Here is a 26,951-nt window from a genome sequence, read left to right on the forward strand (position 1 = left end):
CTGAGCAACTTTCACTTTCACTTTTTCAATCATATGTGTACCTCTTCTTTGCCTGTGGTTCCAGGATAGTTTGTTTGTTAAATAAGAACTTCTATTCTCCTGATTTTATATACCCATAGAATATAATTTTTTTCTCTCATAGAATTTTTTCTCTGACAATTTTCCTAAACCAATTGAAAACTTAGGAAACATTGGTATTAAGTTTCTGGCTAATAAAAATGTAGAAGTTGTCAGTTAACACCAATTTTCCATTTTTATCTACTAGTGGAAACAAAAATGATCAAACTGTATGGTAAACTGTTTCTTTGGTGGTCAACAATGAACCAGGATTCCTGGTTCTAGACTTGGCCATGAAACTGACCAAGCTGACCCTGGACTCAGTCAAGGAACCATCTTTGGACAATGAGACATTAGCAAGTATAATGCAAGTGGAAGCTTGATAAGTGCTATCATACTTGGGTTTGTTTTCTCAGAATACTTGCTCTTGGAACCTAGCTGCCATGTTATAAAAAAAGCCCAAGAAGCCACGAGGACAGACTTCGGGAGGGGAGGAATGAAGCTTCTGGCCGACAGCCCTAGCTGAGATCCCAGCTTACAGCCAGCACTATCTTGACAGCCTTGTGAGTGAGTCATCTTGGAAGTGGACTATCCACCCCCAGTAGAGCTGCCCCAGCTGAGGCTATATGGAGCAGAGACAAACGGTCCCCAATGGATCCTGACCAAATCACAAAATTTTGGGCAAATAAGTGATTGCTGTTAAGTTGCTATGTTTCTGGGAGGCTTATCTGTGGCAGCAGATAACTGATCATACAATCATTCTCATTCCTGACCGTAAATACATCATCAAAAGAAATGGGCAGCAAATCGACTCAATGCTCTATCGATGCTTGACAAATGTAAATCTCTCCCACCAAAGGCATAATTAGATCTTGAGAACAAGCAGGAGTTCAAGGCTTAGGTGAGCATCAATTGGCACTTTTCCAGTGGGAGTAATAGTGTCATCTCGCCTCCTCCTCCTTCCTTTTTCCTTTTCTGACACATATTCATGGGCCACTGACAGTCAACAAAACACACAGAGTTCCTGCACTGATAGGGCATGTTTATCCTCCAACCACTTCAATTCTTTCTCAGGATGTCATCACCTTTGATGGATTGAAGTCTGACTTATTTTCTCACCCCTTACACAGTATTAAATTGTTGACAAATGACCGAAAAATGGCTGGGCAGCAAGAAAGAGTGTCATCAGCCCATTTTCAGAGCCAATGACTGACACAGATGAGAAGAATTGAGATCTTACATATGCTACATTCATATTTACCAGACAATTCATCCATGCTTATATTAACTGAGGGTGGAAAAGCTTTGTACTTTCCTCAGTGGGTGGCATGTCTCTCTCAATGGTCCCGTGACTCCAGACTTCCCTGTGGAATGTTTCCTGGCACCTCCTGGCTGTAAGGCACGGTGCTCTTCCGTACTCATCAAGTCTGTGAGGCCTCTCCAGAGACCACACATACCTTGCTGTGTGAGAGAGTAGGTGGATTTTCATAGCTGGGCGGGCCTGAGTGGGAAAGCAGCTTTTGGCTCTAGCTGAAGAAGAAAATAAATTAGGTGGAGATTCTAGGTTCCTCCTATGCTAAGCCAGTGACAAAAAGGCCTGTTTTGGAAATCCTAAAGAGGAAGGAAAGAGTAGAAGAGAGTCTGTTGCACTATACATACTTTGTTGACTCCCAAGCAGAGCAATCACCTGTCATTTCATCAGACAATTGAGGATTAAGATGTTTTCCTTTTTAATCTGTAGGAAGACAATGCAGTGTAGTACTTGGAAGGATAGGTGGGCCCTGGGGTCAGATGCCAGGTTCTTAGTTATCCTGCCATACTGACAAACCCCATCATCATGTAAGTTGTTTACTATCACTAAACCTCAACTGCCTTAATCTATGAAACAGGAAAAATAATACCCACCTCATGAGTTGTTGGGAAGAGCAAATGTGCATAGTAAATTGTCAATAAATATTACCTGTTAGTATTGGCTACTAGGCCTTTCCTCAAACATTTAGCATTTTCCTTCCATTGACTGAATATGTTCTTAACTCTGCAAAGCAGAGATAATCATTCTGGCTATTCTACAGACAAACTTTTTTGGATGCATTCTGTTTTCTCATAAGAAACTTTCCAGTTGCAAGTTTAAAATCTTCTAGCTTTAGAATACCTTTATTTCATCTAAAAATACACATTTTCAAGCCATATCATGTCTTTTCATTTGTAAGTGTTGAGATGATCTGTGTAGTCAAAGATCTAAAGCAAAGCATATTCTTACAGTGTAGAAGTGAAGTTTGTGAGGCAGCCTTGAGTCATCTCTGGCTGTGGGAAGTTTTTGATCATGCATCCTTTTTGGAAAAGTCCACTCTCCAGGGAGCAGTAGGATCACTATGATATAGAGAATCTTCAAAGAGGTTCTATGTTAAAATCTTTATTGTCAAGCCAGCCAAGTTCATCTATATGCACACAGGCCAGTTTATTGACAGAACTGGACAATAACTGCACTCTCTTTCCCTTCCCATTCTCTTTCTCCCCCTACCCTCCCTCACCCACTTCCTGCCCCTTCTCGCCCCCCTCTCTTCTTGTGCCATCATCTTCTCCTTCTTCCTCCCCCTATTTTCCCCTCACTCCTCCTCTTATCATGTTAAACCTTGCATTATTTTCCTTCTTACATACTTGGGGCTGCTGGGGTTTTGTTACCTATAGAACAAGCGACAATGAAAATCATCTCTGTAATCTTTCAACTTTACCCTGTAAAATGGGAACTTGCCCCCTTCTATACTCCATTATATGCAGAGTACATTATGAGAAACGCTGGGCTGGAAGAAGCACAAGCTGGAATCAAGATTGCCAGGAGAAATATCAATAACCTCAGATATGCAGATAACACCACCCTTATGGCAGAAAGTAAAGAAGAACTAAAAAGCCTCTTGATGAAAGTGAGAGAGGAGAGTAAAAAAGTTGTCTTAAAGCTCAACATTCAGAAAACTAAGATTGCCCTGGGATGTGGGAATATAAGTTTCTTGGACATCAGAGTTTGAGGGGAGACGCAAATGAAAATCATTGGAGAGGGGCCAAGGGGGCCACATCGGAGTCCTAAGATCACTGCTAAAAGTGGCCTAGGAAAATGCTCTTCCTGTCAATCATGGTACCTGTTACAGGGCTGGGAATTTGGTGGAATAGAGAAAAAGAAGGGGAAAATAGAAACTTATGCTTATGTCCCCTGTGTGACTGTAAGGTTGATCCATGATTGACATCTGTGGAAAGGAAAAGCAAAGAACCAGGACCACAAGAAAAAATTGAGGTGGTTTTCAGTTCCCTCTTCCCATACTTTCTTTTGTATATTGTCCAGACTTCTCATTGTATAGATGAGGAAACTGAGGATTACAGTGGCTAAGTGATGTCTCTAAATTATCTAATCAGCTATAGAGCTGGACCTAAAATCTGGTTGTCAGCTCTCCAGGCCATCCTTGTTTCTATCAGCTTCTTATTCTCTCCCTCAGTCCCATTGTCAGAGACCTCCTCTCCTGGTCCCTCTCACCATTATCATAATAACAATCTATGGAGAATTTACCACATCCCAGGCACTGTGCACTTTCTATGTATTTTATTTATCCTAACAACTTTATAAGATTGGCACAATTATCATCCCTACATCATGGATGAGCCAGCTGAAGTTTAGAGAGGTGAAGTAGCTTACCTGGGGTTCCATAGCTATTAATAACACTGAGTCCGAAGCTCATGTTGTTAAACAGTGTGCCCCAGCATCCCTGCAAGGGGCTTGATTTTCACATGGTCTCCATTCCTGTGGAATCAACAGGGCTTGCTTTTTTTCTATCAATAATTCATGTTTGAGTATTTATTTGTTTTCTAGGGGCTTCCCCAGTGGCTCAGTGGTAAAGACTCCACCTGCAATGCAGGAGACACAGGAGATGTGGGTTCGATCTTTGGGTCGGGAAGATCCCCTGGAGTAGGGAATGGCAACCCACTCCAGTATTCTTGCCTGGAGAATTCCATGGACAGAGGAGTCTGGTGGGCTATAGTCCATGAAGTCACAAACAGCCAGACATGACTCATCAAGTGAGCAACACACATTTGTTTTCTAAGGCTGCCATAACAAAGTACCACAAACTGGGTGGCTTAAATCACGAAAATTTATTCTTTCACAATTCTAGAGGCTGGAAATTTGAGATCAGGGTATTAGTATGGTTGGTTTCTTTCAAGGCCTCTTTTCTTGGCTTGCAGACATTTGTCTTATTCCAGTATCTTTGCATGGTCTTTCTTCTGTACATGTCTGTGTCCTAATGTCCTCTTATAAAGACAGCAATCATATTGGATCAGGGCCCACCCTAAGGACCTCATTTTAACTGATTACCTCTTTAAAGACCCAGTCTCCAAGTACAGTCACATTCTGAAGTATGGGGCATTAGAACTTCAACATATATTGAGGGAACACATTTCAGTCTGTGACAGCTAATATGTCCCTTTTGAGATATTTTCATCTTGAAGAAATTCTCTTGGATACAAAAGCTCAAAGCAATAACCTGCAGTGGGTGGTTCCAGCACCAGAACAAATGCAGTGTGTGTTCTGTTTAAGAGGAGGAGGGAATAATACAGGTTTTAACTTCACTTCCCATTTTATTGGCCAATTCTGACTCACAGATAACTTGCATTTATGAATTATGAATTCTCAAGTCATCTTAAGGGACTTGGATTATCAGAAAAACAATTTACACAGGTAGTGCCTATTCATCAGACCCTAGATTGTCAATATGTACTTCTAATAGTCATTCCTTCTGGAAGAATCTGTAACCATCAGAATTTAATGTGATTAACACCAGTTTTCAAATTACAGAGGTATCTTGGGTAAATCCCCAGGGTCAATGAATGACACGTCCCCAGAGCCATTTACTGTTAGCTTGAGTGCTATTTGCTTCTTGTGCAAATAATCATTGGCTCCTGAATGAAGAGGGGCCAATTCCTCTTTCTCAGGAAGGCCCTCAAGTTCTGTTTATAAGTCCTCTTTAGCAGAAAATCCAGATTCAGAGAGCCTGCAGTTACCCTCTGACTTCTCCCTGTGACAAAATAAAATCAAGGACAGGATAGGTAAACAGTTCACGTGACTGGACTTCAAGAGCTGCCTACCAACCCAGAGCCCCTGAAATCAGGAGCCAGTGAGGAAGGAGTGGTGCAGCTTAGTAAGCAGGGGCCTCGGGGCTTCTCTTGCCGGGTGATGGGGGGCACACAGTGGCTCTATTGCCCCCAGAAGAATGAGGTGCCAGGCTGCTGTGCTGAGAAGAAGTAGAAACTTCTTCCCCTCTCTTCTCTTCTTGCATGTCCCCTCCTCCACCTTGGCACCTGAACTTGTTGTTCAGGTCTGGCAGTTTGTGCAGATGGCATGGTATTTTATTGGACCCATCAAACCTGTGTCCAAAAGGTGTCTGTTCAGTGAAATCAACACTGGCTGATGTTTCTTTTCTCTTACTTCCATTCCCTACTACCCCAAAAGCCCTGGCTTTATTTCCTTTTGAAGAGTACCTGGATTAAGGCTGTTACCTTTAATTTAAACCAAGTCAGTTTCTCATGATCAGTCACTCAGTTGTGTCTCACCTTTGTGACCCCATGGACTGTAGCCCGCCAACCTCCTCTGTCCATGGGATTTTTCAGGCAAGAATACTGGAGTGGGTTACCATTTCCTTCTCCAGGGGATCTTCACAACCTAGGGATCAAATGCGTGTCTCCTGTATTGCAAGCATATTCTTCACCTGCTGAGCCACTGGGGAAGCCCCAAGATGACGTCAAAAATAAAATTCCCACCCTTGGTATCTAATCCCAACCCTTCTGTAACTCAGTGTGTGACCAGCGTTAGTTGCTTGACCTTGCTCACCCTCATGAGTCTTCCTTCTGTAAAATCATCTCAAAGTTTCCTTATAGCTCTGTCTCTACCAAGAAATGAACCAAACAGTGTGTGGCTTATCTTCAAACTGAAGACTCTGGGAGACCCAGCAGTCCCTCATCCCCACTGTTTGTTGGGGACTGTCAGTTGATTCACCCTGTCACTGGGTGAGGTCAGGGGGCAGTGGTGCCACTGGCTGTGGGCTCAGCTCTGCCTCCCAGACAATCCTCCTGAGACAAGTCTGGGCTTTTCCCCAAATGCTTGTGAAAGCAAGTCAGAGCCTGAGAGATAGGGTGGTCACAGGACAGGGGAGTGTCCCACATTTGTTTTTTATCCCCAGAACACAACAGATGGACTTAGGATAACTTGGGATGTGTAAGTGAACATTCTTGTCAAAAGGCCAAAGAGGACAGTGCCAGAAACACTCTGTGCCAGATTGTGCCAAAGGCTGCTGCTTCCCCATGGAGGCTGGGAGGCTGAGGGCTGTGCTCTGCTTCGGGGAGAGGCAGATGTGTAGAAAGCTCTAGCATTTCCTCATTTTGTTCACATCTTGTAGGTACTTCGGCTAGCAAAGGACCGGGCATTCTTCCTCCCTTCTCTCTGTTCCTCCTGTCTTTTTTTTTTTTCTCTTTGAAGAAAGCATTCATTTTCTCTTTTCAAAGCCATAACAAAAATGTTTATTGCTGTTTCTAAATAAGAGGGTCAAACCACAGTGAAAAAATTAAATTACTGCTTCATGGAAAATCCTTTCTTCAAAATAGTGATGTGTCTAGCATTTGAACACTGAATAATCTTTGTTGCATCATTGATAACTATTTAATGCACATTATTCAGAAAACCTGGAGAGATAAAAATTTGAATGCTATGTATTTTTCTGTATACTTGAGAAAAGTATACGAAAAAGTATACTTTCTGTATACTTCCGTATACTAGATGTTTTTTTAGCCATTTATGCTGTCACCGATGTACTCCTCATTTGTAAATAACACGAAATATTTGTTCATGGAGGTGGAAGGGATTTTCACATGATTCATAACCATCTGGTTATATAGCAGGAAATGAGATGTTTGGCAGATTTTTTTCTATCATTTTTTGGCCAGTGCTTTTTTTTTTTTTTTTCCTGAAGAAATTAAACATGTGTTCCATGGCCTACGACCTGTAAGAGGCCTCATACTATTTCTCGGTATAGTCTGTAGGCTAGCAGTACATACGTTGCTAGGGAGCTCAGCGACCACTGAACACAGCTGCCTGGAGTTAATGATTCAGGAGCCACCATCTGTGCTAAGTTCTGTCTCCACATTTGCCATGCAGAAACGGCCAGAGGCCAAGGCAGTGCTTAGGCTCACAAACTAACATCCTGCTCATCAGAAAATTTCCCAGGGAAAAGGTCCAGCCTTTGGAATGTTATAACTTCAGGTGAGTCATTAGAGTCTCACCTTTGGGGAGTCTGTTGGCCAAGTTAGTCAGCCAGACTATGACACGTTAGCCACTAATATGTAAAATGGCAAGCCACAGGGGCCTGACAAATCAGTTAGCTCCAACAACCTCCTTTCTTATATGCAAATCCAAATTTCTCTTTATAGTTGTGCTGAAGAGGCTATAATGTGTTCTTGGTAGTTAAGGATAAGCATTAAAGGCCTCTCATGTGTGGAGCTGAAAGGATTTATCCTTTGCTTTGACTGCTTTTCACTCACCCTGTGTGAATTTTCTTCTAGAAGGGGCCCATCTTGGACTGGGAAGATCTGGCCTTTGGGTTGGTGGGTGAGGAACAGAGAAGGATATGAGAGATGGCATTTTAATCTGCAAGAGAGGCTGGACCACAGATCTAGGCAGGCTGCCCACTGAGTTGTCCACCCAAAAGATTTGGGCAGGTTCTAGGTAGATGATATCAGGAAGGAAACTAAGGCAAAAAGAAAGAGTTTCAAGGAGAGGATGAGGGGCAGACATCCTGGGTAGGCTTCCCCTCTCATAGGGCACAGCTGTGGACCCCTTTTCATAGGATATCTGTGGTTTATGCTGTAGGCAGGGAAGGAAATGTTAAGATCAACAAATTAGCTCATATGCTTCCCCTCTGACTCCAAAAGATTGCACACAGGTTCAGACCTAGAGCTTGAAACAAAATATATGAAGTTTTCAGAATTTTTGAAATATATATTGTGTACATAATAGAGTTTTGCCAAGAGAATGCACTGGTCATAGCAAACACCCTCTTCCAACAACACAAGAGAAGACTCTACCAGATGCTGAATACTGAAATCAGATTGATTATATTCTTTGAAGCCAAAGATGAAGAATCTCTGTACAGTCAGCAAAAATAAGACCTGAAGCTGACTGTGGATCAGATCATGAACTCCTTATTGCCAAATTCAGATTTAAATTGAAGGAAGTAGGGAAAACCACTAGGCCACTCAGGTATGACCTAAATAAAATCCCTTACGATTATCCAGTGGAAGTGACAAATAGATTCAAGGGATTAGATCTGATAGACAAAGTGCCTGAAGACCTATGGATGAAGGTTCGTGACATTGTACAGGAGACAAGGAGTGAGACCATCCCCAAGAAAAAGAAATGCAAAAAGGCAAAATGGTTGAGGAGGCCTTACAAATTGCTGTGAAAAGAAAAGTGAAAGGCAAAGGAGAAAAGGAAAGATATACTCATTTGAATGCAGAGTTCCAAAGAATAGCAAGGAGAGAGAAGAAAGCCTTCCTCAGTGATCAATGCAAAGAAATAGAAGAAAACAATAGAATGGGAAAGACTAGAGATGTCTTCAAGAAAATTAGAGATACCAAAGGAACATTTCATGCAAAGATGGGCACAATAAAGCACAGAAATGGTATGGACCTAACAGAAACAGAAGATATTAAGAAGAGGTGGCAAGAACACACAGAGGAACTGTACAAAAAAGATCTTCATGACCCAGATAATCATGATGGTGTGATCACTCACCTAGAGCCAGACATCCTGGAATGTGAAGTCAAGTGGGCCTTAGGAAGCATCACTACAAACAAAGCTAGTGGAGGTGATGGAATTCCAGTTGAGCTATTTCAAATCCTAAAAGATGATGCTGTGAAAGTGCTGCACTCAAGATGCCAGAAAATCTGGAAAACTCAGCAGTGGCCACAGAACTGGAAAAGGTCAGTTTTCATTCCAATCCCAAAGAAAGGCAATGCCAAAGAATGTTCAAACTACTGCACAATTGCACTCATCTCACATGCTAGTAAAGTAATGCTCAAAATTCTCCAAGCCAGGCTTCAACAGAACGTGAACCATGAACTTCCAGATGTTCAAGCTGGATTGAGAAAAGTCAGAGGAACCAGAGATCAAATTGCCAACATCCATTGGATTATCAAAAAAAGCAAGAGAGTTCCAGAAAAATATCTATTTCTGCTTTATTGACTACACCAAAGCCTTTGACTGTGTGGATCACAATAAACTGTGGAAAATTCTTCAAGAGATGGGAATACCAGACCACCTGACCTGCCTCCTGAGAAATCTGTATGCAAGTCAAGAAGCAACAGTTAGAACTGGACATGGAATAACAGATTGGTTCCAAATAGGAAAAGGAATACGTCAAGGCTGTTTATTGTCACCCTGCTTATTTAACTTATATTCAGAGTACATCATGAGAAATGCTGGATTGGATGAAGCACAAGCTGGAATCAAGATTGCCAGGAGAAATATCAATAACCTCAGATATGCAGATGACATCACCCTTATGGAAGAAAGCAAAGATGAACTAAAGAGCCTCTTGATGAAAGTGAAAGAGGAGAGTGAAAAAGCTGGCTTAAAGCTCAACATTCAGAAAACTAAGGTCAGGCATCTGGTCCCATCACTTCATGGCACATAGTTGGGGAAACAATGGAAACATTGACAGACTTTATATTTTTGGGCTCCAAAATCACTGCAGATGGTGACTGTAGCCTTGAAATTAAAAGACGCTTGCTCCGTGGAAGAAAAGTTATGACCAACCTAGACAGCATATTAAAAAGCAGAGACATTCCTTTGCCAACAAAGGTCCATCTAGTCAAAGCTATGGTTTTTCCAGTGGTCATGTATGGATGTGAGGGTTGGACTATAAAGAAAGCTGTAAGTAAGTAAGTGTTAGTCGCTCAGTTGTTCCCAACACTTTGCAACCCCGTGGACTGTAGCCCTCCAGGCTCCTCTGTCCATGAGATTCTCCAGGCAAGGATGTTGGAGTGGGTTGCCATTTCTTTCTCCAGGGGATCTTCCCAACCCAGGGATCAAACCTGGGTCTCCTGCACTGCAACAGATTCTTTACCGACTGAGCTTAAGAATTGATGCTTTTGAATTGTGGTGTTGGAAAAGACTCTTGAGAGTCCCTTGGACTGCAAGGAGATCCAACCAGTCTACCCTAGAGGAAGTCGGTCTGAATAGTCGTTGGAAGGACTGATGCTGAAGCTGAAACTCCAATATTTTGGCCACCTGATAGGAAGAACTGACTCATTGGAAAAGACCATGATGCTGGGAAAGATTGAAGGCGAGAGGAGAGGGGGATGACAGAGGTTGAGATGGTTGGATGGCATCATGGACTCAATGGGCATGAGTTTGAGTAAACTCCGAGAGTTGGTGATGGAGGGGGAAGCCTGGCATGCTGTAGTCCATGAGGTCGCAAAGAGTCGGACACGACTGAATAACTGAACTGATATTGTGTATATTGTCCAAGTATATAGTATGTATTTGTAGCTGTGATGATTTGGGGGGGTGAGTGGGAGCAAAACAATTTTACATAGCAAGCCTCTCTGAAGATGGCAGGAAACTGGATGATTGAGAATAAAAGTCTCAACCAAGGACAATGGACACCATAACCTTCTCAGTGGTCACCTGGTTTTCCTGACTCTAAACCATCCTCCCCACTGCTGAGTAAGACCTCAAATGGAGGTCTGCTCACTCTTAGGCTCAAAAAATGTCTGTGGATTCCCCTCTTACAGAATAAAGCCCAGCCTCCCTGGAATGGTCTCCAAGTCTCTCCCTGGTCTGGCTGCAGTCCAAGTCTCCAGTCTTGTTTCCCACACATTTGCTCATCTTCATCCAGGCTGGGCACACCCTCGACTCGCAGGAAGCTGCTCATGGCTCTCTAGGGCAAACCCTTTTCCTCCACGCCACCATTGCTTATGTGCGTTCATTCACTGATGCCCTGGCCCAACTCTGCTCTTGGAAACCTTACCCTGTCTTCATTCCCTGAGTCACAGTCAACCACTCCCTCATCTACTCTCAGACATTACAGTGGGGCTTCCCTCTGCTAGTATTAAATCCATCTGTCTGTGTGCATTTCCCACACCAGTCTGGTAGGCTAGTGCTTTGAGGAACTATTTGTAACTAATCTTTCATTCTTCACAGTCTTGAAAATAGCCAGTGCTCAATAAATGTTCAATCTTCTGCTTTCCTGTGGTGGACATTAGCCACCATCTGAATGTACTAAATCTTTTGTTATAGGTATGCATTTATGCCTATGATTATTAACCAATAATCTAGGTTAAAGTAGAGCTACTAGCCTGAGTTAGGAAAGTTATCTGATCACTAGAATATTATTTCTAAAATATAACTATTACTTTTGAGTATCTGCAGTTATCAGATAAAGTGCTGTTTCTTCTTGAATTGATCCTGATGAACAATTTAAAATTATGATATTCTAATAGCCTTAACAGTGCCCATCTATGTTTCAAATTCAGTAAAATTATTTTTTATAATGACAACTGTAGGGTTTTTTTAAAAAGTATACTTGATTTACGGTGTTGTTAGTTTATGATGTACAGCAAAGGGATTCATATATATGTATGTCTATATATATATATAGGGCTTCCCAGGTGGTGCTAGTGGTAAAGAACCCACCTGGCAGTGCAGGAGATGTAAGAGACGCAGGTTTGATCCCTGGGTCAGGAAGATCCCCTGGAGGAGGAAATGGCAACCCACTTCAGTATTCCTTCAGTATTCTTGCATGATATATATTCTTTTTAAGATTATTTTCCATTGTAGTTTATTATTACAAGATATTGAAGATAGGTCCCTGTGCTATACAGTGGGACCTTGTTATCTGTTTTATATGCAGTACTTTGTATCTGCTAATCTCAAACTTCTAATTTATCCCTCCCTCCAACCTTTCCCCCTTGGTAACCATAAGTTTGTTTTCTATGTGAGTCTGTTTCTGTTTGTATATAAATTCATTTGTATCATTTTTTAGATTCCACATATAAGTGACATATGATATTTGAATTTGTCTGATGTACTTCTCTTAGTATGATAATTTCTAGGTCCATCTATATTGCTCTTTTTTATGGCTGAATAATATGTGTGTGTGTGTATATATATATATATATATATACACACACACACACACATACCATATTTTCTTTATCCACTTATCTGTCAATGGACATTTAGGATGCTTACATGTCTTGGCTATTGTGAATAGTGCTGCTATGAACACTGGGGTGAATCTATCTTTTTGAATTGTTATTCTCTGGACACATGCCCAGGAGTGGGATTGCTGGATCATATGTTAGCTCTATTTTTAATTTTTTAAGGATTTAAAAAATCCTTAAATCCACTGTTTTACATAGTGGCTGCACCAATTTACATTCCCACCAACACTGAAGGAGGGTTCCATTTTTCTCCACACTCTCTCCAGTATTTATTATTTGTAGAAATTCAGTAAAATTATCAGTACCTAGGTGGATACTTCCAAAGTGTTTATCTAACTAAGAGAAGTGTTTTCTTTGAATTTTTATTCCAATTCTATTTATATTATTGTTTTGATTCTCACAGAACAAACTTTAGCCCAGGTTTGTTCTTGTCAAAATTAGTGAAATTGTTGAATCAATTTAGATAGAAATGCAAGATTTTATTATGTAAGGCAAAATACAAGGGAATAAGAAAAGTGATAACTTTGGATTTGTTATTTCTTTTTATGCTCAAATGTTCAGGGAATATTGGTTCATTGAGTTAGCAAATATTCCCTGATTACAGATCATTAATTATTTGAGAAGATTTCATCAAGACTTATAGTTTTATGCTAGTTTCAGATAATAGTGATATTTCTGATAAGCAAAATAAAAAGATGACACTTCAGCATTATGATATTAATGATTAGCTATTTATTATTTATCTTTTGTCGATTTAAATTAATAACCAGAGTTTAGTCATTTGCAGAAGCCAACTTATATGAAACACATAAAAAATGTCTATATTTTATAAGTGCTGGTACATATATAAATAATAATAACTAACACTTCATGAATGCTTACTATGTGCCAGTCACTCTTGTAAGTATTTCACATTTATTAACTCACTTAATCTACTGGGGGGCGGTGCTTCCCTGTGGCTCAGCTGGTAAAGAATCTGCCTGCAGTGTGGGAGACCTGGGTTGGGAAGATGCCCGGGAGAAGGGAAAGGCTACCCACTCCAGTATTCTGGCCTGGAGAATTCCATGAACTGTATAGTCCATGGAGTCACAAAGAGTCAGACATGACTGAACGACTTTCACTCACTTAATCTGTGGAGTAATTTAATTTCTGTAGAATTTAGGAAACATGATAAAATTGTCATTTTATTTTAGAGAAGAAATAATAGGCACAGAAAGGTTGAGCAATCTTCCTGAAGTCACACAGCTGGTAAGTGGTAGAGCCAGGGAACAAGGGCAATGCTGCCCAAGATAGGGATTAACTGAAACACCATGGGAGATAAAGCAGAAAATCCAGTCCTTGCTTCAGGGATGCCATGGTCTAATAAAGAAATGAGACGTGTACCCCAAATTCCAAGGGGTGAAACACACAAGGGACATTAGAGGGATTCAGATAAAGGCTGATAGAAGTCAGTAGAGGGATCAATTGCTTCTGGATGGGGAGCTGAGCAAGACTGCCTGGAGGAGGTGGCATGTTAACCATGTTGTCCAGAAGGAAAGACTTTCACATAGAGATGATGGATGTGGGGAAGGAAGCAAAGAAAGCAGTGACCTATGTCAGAAGAGTCGGATGCAAACTCGGAGACTCCAAAGTGAAACCTGGGGTACATGAGACTCAAGTTGGAAAGGCATGTGGTTCCACACTGTGGAAAACTTTTATTGCCCACAGAAAAAATATGTATATTCCTAGGCAGGAAATGGGGAGCCTTGGGGGATGTCTGAGCAGAGAAGGGACATGCTGAAGTAGTCCTTATAAAAGAGAACTCAGATTGCTGCTTTCAGAGTGATTTGAAACAAAAGGCCAAAAGCTTTGGGATAGGTACTAGGAAGTATCATGATGCTCTGGAAGGAGGTGGACCATGGAGGGGTGGATAAGGGAGGAGCAGGGAGGCACCCCTGCAGAATGGGAAACCAGAGGTCTTGAGACCAACCTGGGTTTGGTACTGGTATCCTCACTGTCTAGCTGTGTATACTTCAGCGACTTCATCTTCTCTGAGATAAACATGGGGATAATCATCACTCCCCTCACAGTTTGGTTATGAGATCATGTGTGTAAGCCCCCAACACTGTGTGTGCACACAGCAAACCCTCATCATAGCACCTAGGAGGATTGTTGTCATTGCTGTCCTTGTTGTTGCTGATACTTGAGGGTGAAGAGACTCTCAAAGGTGTCTCTAAGGTCTTAAATGTCTCTGAAAAGAAGGATGGGGTGGCTTTGATAGGACTAAAAAGCACAGAAGGTACAACAAGCTTGAGGAGGGAAAGATGAGCTCAGTTGAGCAAAGATTGTCCTTTGCTTTTGATGGGGCTCTGGAGGGTGTGGTGGGAGCAGAGAGTCACCTATAAAAGGGTGATATTAACCCTATTAGCAGGACAAGCTGGGGAAGATCCCAGCCCTGCAGGCCCAAATACATAGTCTATGATCCCAGGTGAGCCACCGTTTTTCTCAGCCTGAATTAACAATCTGCATCAGTGTTGGAGTCCCACCTCATTCTGCATAAATCAGTGTGTATGGAGGGAAAGAGAATGGGAGGGAGTGAACGTAACAAGCCTTCTCCGTACACAGGAGGCTTGGGAGGATGACCCAGGCTGCGGAATGTTGCAGATTCTTGTCTACCTCCCCAAGGAGGAAGATGTTAATCAGCCTCCTCCTTGGACATTGTGTATCCCAAGGAACAAAAGAGCTTTTAAAGTGAAGCTTCTGATGCTAGAAGGCCCCAGGAAAAGTCTGGTGGCCCTGGAACTAGGCCTGCGGTGGTGTGACAGGAAGGGCCCTGGGCCAGAAGGAAGGAGAACAGAGTTCTGATACTGCATCTCTACTCCAATTGGAGGAGTGACCTTGGCTCAGTCATTTACTTCTCGGGATATCAGTTTTTTTCCCTTACAATTTCTAGGCTGGACTAGAATCATAATAACTGAATCATATAATTCCTTTCAATATACAATAAAAAGAAAATCATACAATTCCTTCCCACCCCCAACCTTAGTCATAATGGTGGATTAGATATGAAATGGTTTCTAAACCAGGATGAGAAGCCTTAATGTCTTTCTTACATCTCCCTTCGTATTCTCTGGTAGAAAATGGCCAAATCTCTTCTTGTCCTAATGATTTAATGGTTTATGATTAATTAGAAGGAACTTGTAATTTCAGTACATAGAATAGAAACTCTAGGATTCTGCAATTATATAGTTAACTCTTATAAAAATCTGCTATGCACTACATATACCAATACATGCTTTTTAGCAATCAGTCAACAATTATTTAAAGGCTGCTACAAGATCATAGCACTTAGCACTTATGATCATATAAGTGCTAATATGATAGCACTTATGATCATAGCCCACACTGATCATAGCAAACACCCTCTTCCAACAACACAAGAGAAGACTCTACACATGGACATCACCAGATGGTCAACACCGAAATCAGATTGATTATATTCTTTGCAGAGCTCTGTATAGAAGCTCTATATAGTCAACAAAAACAAGACTGGGAGCTGACTGTGGCTCAGATCATGAACTCCTTGTTGCCAAATTCAGACTTAAATCGAAGAAAGTAGGCAAAACCACTAGACATTCAGGTATGACCTAAATCAAATCCCTTACGATTATACAGTGGAAGTGACAAATAGATTTAAAGGACTAGGTCTGATAGACAGAGTGCCTGATGAACTATGGATGGAGATTCGTGACATTGTACAGGAGGCAGGGAGCAAGACCATCTCCATGGAAAAGAAATGCAAAAAAGCAAAATGGTTGTCTGAAGAGGCCTTACAAATAGCTGTGAAAAGAAGAGAAGTGAGAAACAAAGGAGAAAAGGAAAGATATTCCCATCTGAATGCAGAGTTCCAGAGAATAGCAAGGAGAGAGAAGAAGCCTTCCTCAGTGATCAATGCAAAGAAATAGAGGAAAACAATAGAATGGGAAAAACTATAGATCTCTTCAAGAAAATTAGAGATGCCAAGGGAACATTTCATGCAAAGATGGGCACAATAAAGCACAGAAATGGTATGGACCTAACAGAAGCAGAAGATATAAAGAAGAGGTGGCAAGAACACACAGAGGAACTGTACAAAAAAGATCTTCACGACCCAGATAATCATGATGGTGTGATCACTCACCTAGAGCCAGACATCCTGGAATGTGAAGTCAAGTGGGCCTTAGGAAGCATCACTACAAACAAAGCTAGTGGAGGTGATGGAATTCCAGTTGAGCTATTTCAAATCCTAAAAGATGATGCTGTGAAAGTGCTGCACTCAAGATGCCAGCAAATTTGGAAAACTCAGCAGTGGCCACAGGACTGGAAAAGGTCAGTTTTCATTCCAATCCCAAAGAAAGGCAATGCCAAAGAATGTTCAAACTACTGCACAATTGCACTCATCTCACACACTAGCAAAGTAATGCTCAAAATTCTCCAAGCCAGGCTTCAACAGAACGTGAACCATGAACTTCCAGATGTTCAAGCTGGATTGAGAAAAGTCAGAGGAACCAGAGATCAAATTGCCAACATCCATTGGATTATCAAGAAAGCAAGAGAGTTCCAGAAACACATCTACTACTTCTTCATTGACTATGCTAAAGCCTTTGACTGTGTGGATCACAATAAACTGTGGAAAATTCTTCAAGAGATGGGAATACCAGACCACCTGACCTGCCTCCTGAGAAATCTGTATGCAAGTCAAGAAGCAACAGTTAGAACTGGACATGGAATAGCAGACTGGTTCCAAATCGGGGAAGGAGTACATCAAGGCTGTATATTGTCACCTTGCTTATTTAACTTATATGCAGAGTACATCGTGGGAAATGCTGGGCTGGATGAAGCACAAGCTGGAATCAAGATTGCCAGGAGAAATATCAATAAACTCAGATATACAGATGACACCACCCTTATGGCAGAAAGCGAAGAAGAACTATAGAGCCTCTTTATGAAAATGAAAGAGGAGAGTGAAAAAGCTGACTTAAAGCTCAACATTCAGAAAACTGAGATCATGGCATCTGGTCCCATCATTTCATGGCAAATAGACAGGGAAATAGTGGAATTAGTGGCAGACTTTATTTTTGGGGGCTCCAAAATCACTGCAGATGGTGACTGTAGCCATGAAATTGAAAGACACTTGCTCCTTAGAAGGAAAGTTATGACTAACCTAGACAGCATATTAAAAAGCAGAGACACTCCTTTGCCAACAAAGGTCTGTCTCTTCAAGGCTATGGTTTTCCAGTAGTCATGTATGGATATGAAAGTTGGACCATAAAGAAAGCTGAGTGTTGAAGAATTGATGCTTTTGAACTGTGTTGCTGGAGAAGACTTTTGAGAGTCCCTTGGACTGCAAGGAGATCCAACCAGTCCATCCTAAAGGAGATCAGTCCTGAGTGTTCATTGGAAGGATTGATGTTGAAGCTGAAACTCCAATACTTTGGCCACCTGATGCGAAGAGCTGACTCATTGGAAAAGACCCTAATGCTGGGAAATATTGAAGGCAGGAGGAGAAGAGGATGACAGAGAATGAGATGGTTGGATGGCATCACTGACTCAATGGACATGAATTTGGATAAACTCCAGGAGTTGGTGATGGACAAGGAGGCCTGGTGTGCTGCAGTCCATGGGGTTGCAAAGAGTTGGACACGATTGAGCAACTGAGCTGAACTGAACTGAAAAGCCTGGAATGACTTAGGCCCATTTCAAATAAAAAAGTATCAGTGACAACACAGAAACTGGAATTTGTTACGCTGCAGGGAATTTTAGGGATGACCTCGTCTCCAACCCCATTGAGGTTACAAATGAATGAGTTGAAGCCCAGTGAGTTTAAATGTTCTGCCTATGATCATGGAGCAAATTGAAGTCAGGACCAGGAATAGAATAACTCAGAGGAGATAAGGCAGAATTCACGTCATGCTTATGCTATGGTTGGACGGTGGTTCTCAGACGTTGGTGTAGCTAGAAACCCATGACATTCTTGGAAAAATGCAGCTTCCCAAGCCTCCAACCCTAGTGTTGATTCAGTAGGGCTGGAGTGAGGTCCAAGAATGGGCATTAATGACCCCTCAGTTCACTTGAAGGAGAATCCCCAGGGGCAATTTTCAAGAACAATATTGAATTTGATTGGCATATTATGTCCTTAGAGAAGTTCATATGGATCAGTTAAGTCCAACCGATGTCAACCACAGTGGCCCCCAACCACAGACATGGGCTGTCATGAAGATGAACTCCGATGCCAGACAAGAACCCTTGTCATTTTTCAGCACTCTCCTCCAACCTTGACAAGCCATAGACTCAGATCTCAGGTTGGTAGGGACTTGCTGTTTCTTCCAGACCCTGAATGTGCTTTTACATTTTCTGATGTTTATTCCTTCTCAGATTCAAGATGAACACCCAAAAGAGAATGGACCTTTCACTTATTTATAACACAACTTCAGGGGAACTACGAGTGCCACTGAAGGTAGTTAATGAACCCTTAGACTCATTTTTTTGCACCTGTGCATCAAGATAACCTGACTTTCAGGTGAGTGTGTATACTTGTTTGTTTTTAAAGTGAGTCTGTTTATTAGCAGTCTATATTATTTTAAACTTGTTTTTGCTGTAACAGAAATCAAGTTTAGGAAACTTAGCTTAAGCAAAAATGAGGAATTAATAATATGAGTGTCTTGGAGAACCACAGCCAGGAATGTTCCCAGGCCTCAGAAAAATACTGAAACCAGTTACCAGGCAAAGAAAATGGAAGCAGAAGGCTGATAGTAATCTCCTGCATCTTTTGCCTTGTCAGACATCTCTGTTTTGGTCACCTCCCTCTATAGACAGCTAAATATGTTTCATGTGATATTCCACAGCCAAGTCACAGCTTGCCATAATGCTCACCCAGAGATAACCACTGATAGCATTTTACTTTTTACTGAAGTGGGTAGCCATTTCCTCCTCCAGGGAATCTTCCCAGCCCAGGGATTGAACTTGCATCTCCTGCATTGGCAGGTGGATTCTTTACCACTGAGCCACCTGGGAAGCCCCACTGACAGCATTTCAGAGTACATCCCTTTAGGATAGCAGTTCCTAACCTTTCTGGCACCAGGGGCTGGTTTTGTGGAAGACAATGTTGCTACAGAATGGAGTGGGGGGATGGTTTTGGTATGATTCAAGTGCATTACATTTATTGTGCACTTTATTTCTATTATTATTACATCAGCCCCAGTTCAGATCATCAGATATTAGATCCCAGAAGTTAGGGACACCTGCTTTAGGGTTTTTCTCATGCATTAATATATACTTTTAAGCAAATTCAGGATTATACATTATATATTCTGTAAAGCAGAGACATTACCAACAAAGGTCCGACTAGTCAAAGCTATGGTTTTTCCAGTAGTCATGTATGGATGTGAGAGTTGGACTATAAAGAAAGCTGAGCATCAAAGAACCGATGCTTTTGAACTGTGGTGTTGGAGAAGACTCTTGAGAGTCCCTTGGACTGCAAGGAGATCCAACCAGTCAATCCTCAAGGAAATCAGTCCTGAATATTCATTGGAAGGACTGATGCTGAAGCTGAAACTCCAATACTTTGGCCACCTGATGGGAAGAACTGACTCATTGGAAAAGATCCTGATGCTGGGAAAGATTGAAGGCAGGAGGAGAAGGGGACAACAGAGGATGAGTTGGTTGGATGGCATCACCGACTCAATGGACATGAGTTTGAGCAAGCTCTGGGAGTTGGTGATACACAGAGAAGCCTGGTGTGCTGCGGTTCATGGGGTCACAAAGAGTTGGACACAACTGAGTGATTGAACTGAACTGATTCTGCTATAACTGATTTGCTGTACCTATCCATAAATGTACCACAAATAGACTTCCATTTCATCTTCTATTTTTCTGTGTGCTAGGCTTCCCTGGTGGCTCAGACGGTAAAGCATCTACCTACAATGCGGGAGACGCGGGTTCAATCCCTGGGTTGGGAAGATCTCCTGGAGAAGGAAATGGCAACCCACTCCAGTATTCTTGCCTGGAAAAGCCTGGGAGGCTACAGTCCATGGGGTCACAAAGAGTCGGACACGACTTAGCGACTTCACTTTCATTCTATCATGGGGCTTCCCTGGTGGCTCAGATGGTCAAGAATCTGCCTACAGTTTAGGAAACCCAGGTTCGATTCCTGGGTCAGGAAGATCCCCTGGAGAAGGGAACGGCAACCCACTCCAGAATCCTTGCCTGGACAATTCCATGGACAGAGCAGCCTGGCAGGTTACAGTCCATGGGGTCATAAAGAGTCAGACACAACCTAGCAACTAACATACACACACACATTCGACCATATGGATGTTCAGTAGAATCTCTCATATCCAACTTGATTAGATTCAGTAGAATCTCTCATATCCAGCTTTTATTCTAACTTACAATGTACTCTAGGTCATTTATTTTAGATTAAGAAATATTTACCAATCTAGAGAAAAGACTTTGGCATTGTTAAAGTTTTCTCCCTTATTATTTTACAGTTATTCATTACCTAACTCAACAGCATTTTTAGAGGATGGAGCTCAAACTTACTCAGTCTTTCTAAAATATCCAATATGGTTTTTTTTTTTTCCTTTGAGAAATAAAAATCTGTCTTTTGTCGTGGAATTGGTGTACATATTATTTAATTAAATTACATAATTACAGCAAAAGCTGTAACAGCATAAATAGGTTTGGGAACAAACACAACTGCATCCTGGTGAGCATACAACTCACCTAGTGGGAGTGTGAGCCTGTGGGTTAGCTAAAGAGGGTTTCCAGGGGTGAAAACTCAGCTTGCTGGGGCATTAGACAATACGTTTAGGTACAGAATAGATTGTGATGGTTAATCCAGGGGGCTGTATAGATCTTAAAGAACACTTCTACTATGCAGTGATTTATTTAACCAATTTCCTATGTTGGGTATCTAAAAGTTCTTTTCTTTCTGTTAAAAGTATCCATGCACATAATTCTTTAAGGCGCTTTCATAATGATTCCCGGAACTGGAAATACTGGGTAAAATTATATACCTTTTAAAGAACTTAAATGCACTCTTTCAAATTGTCCCCCAGAAAGGTTTCCCTGAACTTAATATTTTAAAACACAATTTCAAATAATTAAGTAATCTTTTAGCAGGGAGTCTAATTAAGCAACCAGCTTATTTTTCTGCATGTGGTAGGAATTTAAGTCTGATTTTTAATCCTCAGTGACTTCACTCCTTTCAAGACATGGCAGAAAAAGACCTTCCCTTTGTTTTCTGAGACAATAGCAACAGTTCCCACAGATGAAATTTATTTTTACCTAGTAATTCAATCCACTTGGTTTTAGGATATGACCAGGCAAAATGAGCCAAAAATGCAAGATGAAGGCAGCTTGATTTTTAGGCTGTGTATATAGTTGAGCTTTGAATTTGGCTGACACAAACAGTTTCCATGGTTTGGGAGTTTTTGTTGTAGCAACAAGTTCTTTGGGCAACAGTCTGTAAAATGCAAGGTCCCTCTGTGAGGAACATTTTGAACTTGAAGAGTAAAAGGACCAGATCAGGTGATGTCTTGGATGGATTCTCTGGAATGCCCATCCTACCCAAGCTTAGGCCAAAAGTAAAACAGTCGTCAATTTCTCTAGAGTTTTTCCATTGTTTGAAAGTTCCCAGTGGGAGCATTTAACTTGCTAATGTCAGCAAGGCTTAAATGGGGGGACACTGGCAGAGGTACATGCTTCAGATGATATGAAATCACTATATTATGGTGAATTTGAAGGAACTGCTCTCCTCTATATTGGGGATGGGGAGGTAGGTGTCTCAGGGGGCCAGACTTGTTCCTCCCAAAGCTGTCTGTGGTGATCACTGGTGCTTGAGGCTTGGGAATGGATGATGGAGGACAGACTGAAGCGGGAGGGAAGTTAGAGAAAGTGCTGAAGATGAGGCAGAAACTCGTGGCTCTTATGATCATAAGAGCTGAACAAATGTCAAGAACCAAGGAACTGGGTTAAAACGAGTGTGTTTGAGCAACCAGGAAAGTTGGTAGGCCAGAGGAGAGGAGGTCTGGGCAAATTCTGCTGAGGTGAGACAGCATGCCTGTTGAGGCCTTTTCTACAGGTTTGGCTAACCCTGGGTGGGTAAATGTGCCCATTTACAAAGGTGAGGGAGAAATGGGCCATAATGACCTCGAAAAGAATGCCTGCAAATGGCAGTGGGAGAGTTGGGGAATTTCTTTAAATTCCAAGTTTTGCAAAAAGTGGGAGAACAGGAGAGTCAGAGAGACCTATTTCTGGGAAGGCACGTCATTCCTAATACCCACACGTCAGGGATGAGAAGTTTCCCTGAATCCTAAATTCCTTTTCAGTCTCTTTCTGAATTGCTTATAAAAGTTTGAAATGTCCTAATAGAAATTCACTGTTTTGAGGAATATGTAACATCTAAAAGTAGCTTTAAAATAAAAGATACAAAATAGGTAAATAAGATAAAATGAAGAGTGAAAAGTAGTTCATCATTGTCTTTAAAGTCCTTTGCAGTCTTTTCCTTCTCAGAGAAAACTGTTATCCTGATTTTCACGTTGATCATCACCTTGTTTTTGCTTAAGGTTTTACCTTTTATGTTTAAACATATTGTTTGGTTTTACCTATGTTTGAACTTTATATTAAGTGGAATTATACTATGTTCTTCAACTTTAAAAAATCAGTGGTATATCTCAGGATTCATCCACGTTCTTGGTTTGTGTGTGGTTCATTTGTCTCATTGCTATATGTAATTGTATTGAGGGAATACGCCACAATTTAAATTGTATTCTACAGCTGATGGATATTTGTACTGTTTCTAGATTTTTGCTATCACTAAATAGTGCTGCTGTGAATATTCTTTGTATGGGTCTTCTGGTGCATATGTGCCAGAGTTTCTCTATGTTTATTACTAGAAGAGAAGATGTAGAATCATAGGGCTTGTGCAACTTCAAATTCATTAGAAAATGCCAAATTATTTCCCAGAGTGGTTGCACCGATTTAAATTTCTATCAGTGTTGTATAATATAAGTGTTAAAATCATCACAAATAACGGCTGTTTTTCGAAATTTTTGATTTTTGCTTTTGTCATAGGCATGGCATGCTAATTGTAACACTAATTTGCAGTTTTCTTACTGTTACTAAGTTGATATTTTCAAATTTATCGATATATTTTTTCCTTTGTAATGTCTATTCAAGCTTTGGCCATTTTCTTTGTTTTTTATTTGTAGAATCTCTTCATCAATTCTGAATATTAAACATTGGTAGGTTATATATGTTGCAAATATCTTCTTCCAGTTGATAGTTTATCTTTTTACTCTCTATGATATCCTTCAATGTGTAGAAGTACTTAACTTTAATATAGTTGATGCTTGCTGAGTCTTTCCTTTATGGTTTATGTTTTTAAGCCTTATTTAAAAAAATGTTTTCTTATCTCATCATCATAAAGATATTGTATTTTTTTCCTTCAAATGTTAAAGTGTTGCCATTCTCTCTTAAGTCTCTAATTCACCTGTAATTGATTTTCACATAACCTGTGTGGAAAAGATCCAATTTGATTAGTTTTCCTCATGGATAACCAATTGTTCCAGAACCATTTTTTTAAAAAGTTCATCTTCCCTTTACTGTTCAGTAATCTGTCTCTGCCATAAACCACGTATGTGCTATGTTCTGCATTATCCCTTACTCATACTCTATTGTTTTAACTAAGGTAACTATGTAATAATTATTGACGTGCTATTAGGTAAATTTTTCCACTCCCAAGCAATTTTTACTGAGATAATCCTCACTACTTTTAGTTCTTTGTACTTCCACATCCATTTTAAACACAGCTTAAATATGTACCCACACACTTACAAAAGGAAGAATCAAAAATAAATCTCCTGGGATTTTGGTTTGCTTTGCATTGTATTTATAGATTTTAGGAGAATTGGCATCTTTACAATATTGAGTTAAGCAATTCATAACATGGTCTAATGCTATATTTATTTTTTCACTTTGAAATAACATTTTTGATTTTCTCTATGAAGGTCTTGCACATTTTTTGCTAGATATATAGCTCTCTATATTTTTATCAATTTTTTATTGAAGTATGGTTGATTTAAAACGTTGTGCTAATTTCTGTTGTATGGCAAAGTGATTCACTTATGCATATATATATATACACATATATATGTATACATACACATATTATTTTTTATATTCTTTTCCATTATAGTTTATATAGGATATTGAATCTAGTTCTCTGTGCTATACAATAGGACTTTGTTGTTTATCCACTCTAAATACAAAAACTTACATCTGCTAACCCCAATCTCCCACTCCATTCATCCACCAACTCTTTTCCCCTTGACAACCACCAGTCTGTTCTCTATGTCCATGATATCTGTTTGTTCTCTATGTCTGTTTCTGTTTTGTATTGTAGTTAGGTTCATTTGTGTCATACTTTAGATTCCACATATAAGTGATATCCTATGGTATTTGTCTTTCTGACTTACTTCACTTAGTATGATAATCTCTAGTTGTATCCTGCTGCTGCTGCTAAGTTACTTCAGTGTCCGACTCTATTCGACCCCATAGATGGCAGCCCATCAGGCTCCTCTGTCCCTGGGATTCTCCAGACAAGAACACTGAAGTGGGTTGTCATTTCCTTCTCCAATGCATTCATGCATGCTAAGTTGCTTCAGTCGTGTCTGACTCTGTGCGACCCTATGGACAGCAGCCCACCAGGCTCCTCTGTCCACAAGATTCTCTAAGCAAGAATACTAGAGTGGGTTGCCATTTCCTTCTCCACTAGTTGTATCCATGTTGCCGCAAATGTCATTATTTCATTCTTTTTATGATTGAGTAGTATTCCATTGTATACATGTACTACATCTTTATTCATTCATCTGTCTGGACATTTAGGTTGTTTCCATATCTTGGTATTGTAAATAGCGCTGCTATGAACATAGAAGGCAATGGCAACCCACTCCAGTACTCTTGCCTGGAAAATCCCATGGACGGAGGAGCCTGGTAGGCTGCAGTCCATGGGGTCGCTAAGAGTTGGACACGACTGAGTGACTTCACTTTCATTTTTCGCTTTCATGCATTGGAGAAGGAAATGGCAACCCACTTCAGTATTCTTGCCTGGAGAATCTCAGGGACAGGGGAGCCTGGTGGGCTGCCATCTGTGGGGTCGTACAGAGTCGGACATGACTGAAGCGACTTAGCAGCAGCAGCAGCAGAACATAGGGGTGGATGTATCTTTTCAAACTAGAATTTTGTCTGCATATATGCCCACTAGTGGGATTGCTAAATCATATGGTAATTCTATTTTTAGTTTTCTGAGGAACCTCCATCTTGTTTTCCACAATGGCTGTACCAACTTACATTCCCAATAATGCAAAAGGATTTTCTTTTCTTCACAGTCTCTCCAGCATTTATTATTTGTAGAATTTTTAACAATGGTCATTCTGACCTGTGTGAGGTGGTACCTCACTGTAGTTTTGATTTGCTTCTCAGGTGGTTCAGTAGTAAAGAATCTGTCTGCTAGATGCATAGAACAGTCTTATGGACTCTGAGGGAGAAGGTGAGGGTGGGACGTTCTGAGAGAATAGCACTGAAACATGTATATTATATGTGAAACAGAACACCATTCCAGGTTCGATGCATGAGACAAATGCTCAGGGCTGGGGCAATGGGATGACCCAGAGATATGGGATGGGGAGGGAGGTGGGAGGGGGGTTCAGGATGGGGAACACATGTAAACCCATGGCTGATTCATGTCAATGTATGGCAAAAACCACTACAATATTGTAAAGTAATTAGCCCCCAACTAAAATAAATAAATTTATTTAAAAACAAAAGAATCTGTCTGCTAATGCAGGAGACATAGGTTTGATTCCTGGGCTGGGAAGATCACCTGGAGAAGGAAATGGCAACAGCTTCAGTATTCTTGTCTGGCTCAGCCCATGGACAGAGGAGCCTGGTGGGCTGCAATCCATGAGATTACAAAACATTCAGATATGACTTAGTGACTAAACAACAGCAAATAATTAGAGTGTTGAGCATCTTTTTATGTGCATATCAGTCATCTCTATTTCTTCTTTGCAGAAATGTCTAGGTCATCTGCCCATTCTTCAACTGGGCTGTTTATTTTCTTGATACTGAGTTGTATGAGCTATTTTTATATTTTGGAGATTAATCCCTTGTCATTTGCATTGTTTGCAACTATTTTCTCCCATTCTGTAGGTTGACTTCTCATTTTGTTTACAGTTTCCTTTGCTGTGCAAAAGCTTGTAAGTTTGATTAAGTCCCATTTGTTTATTTTTGTTTTTATTTCTATTGCCTTAGGAGAGTGACTTAAAACTCATTGTTATGATCTATGACAGAGAATGTTTTGCCTGCGATTTCTTCTAAGAGTTTTAAGGAGCTACGTTTTATGTTTAAGTCTTTAAACCATTTTGAATTTATTTTTGTGTATGGTGAGAGGGTATGTTCCAACTTCACTGATTTACATTTTCCCCAGCATCACTTGCTGAAGAGACTATCTTTTCCCCATTGTATATTCTTGTCTCCTTCATTGAAGATTAATTGCCCATACGTGTGTGGGTTTAATACTTAGCTATCTCTTACATCCCATTGATCTGTTTTTG

General features: G+C 40.7%; 1 protein-coding gene across 32 annotated transcripts in view; it reads left to right on the forward strand.

Moving 5' to 3' along the window:
• FRMD6 (FERM domain containing 6) overlaps window positions 1–26,951 on the forward strand; it is a 384,502-nt gene that overhangs the window by 17,926 nt on the left and 339,625 nt on the right. For 28 of the 32 annotated variants that reach the window (XM_081507320.1, XM_081507319.1, XM_081507321.1 and 25 more), the window contains one exon: window positions 18,709–18,853. The exons of 3 other annotated variants lie outside the window; for them this stretch is intronic. The gene's annotated coding sequence lies outside the window, so the exon portion shown is untranslated. Of the gene's footprint in view, window positions 1–473; window positions 621–18,708; window positions 18,854–26,951 lie in introns of all 32 variants that reach the window. One more of the 32 variants, XM_081507285.1, reaches the window with a different exon arrangement.

The sequence above is a fragment of the Giraffa tippelskirchi genome, chromosome 7, assembly GCF_054371585.1.
Source record: "Giraffa tippelskirchi isolate mGirTip1 chromosome 7, T2T-mGirTip1v1.2.pri, whole genome shotgun sequence".
Taxonomy (NCBI): Eukaryota; Metazoa; Chordata; class Mammalia; order Artiodactyla; family Giraffidae; genus Giraffa; species Giraffa tippelskirchi.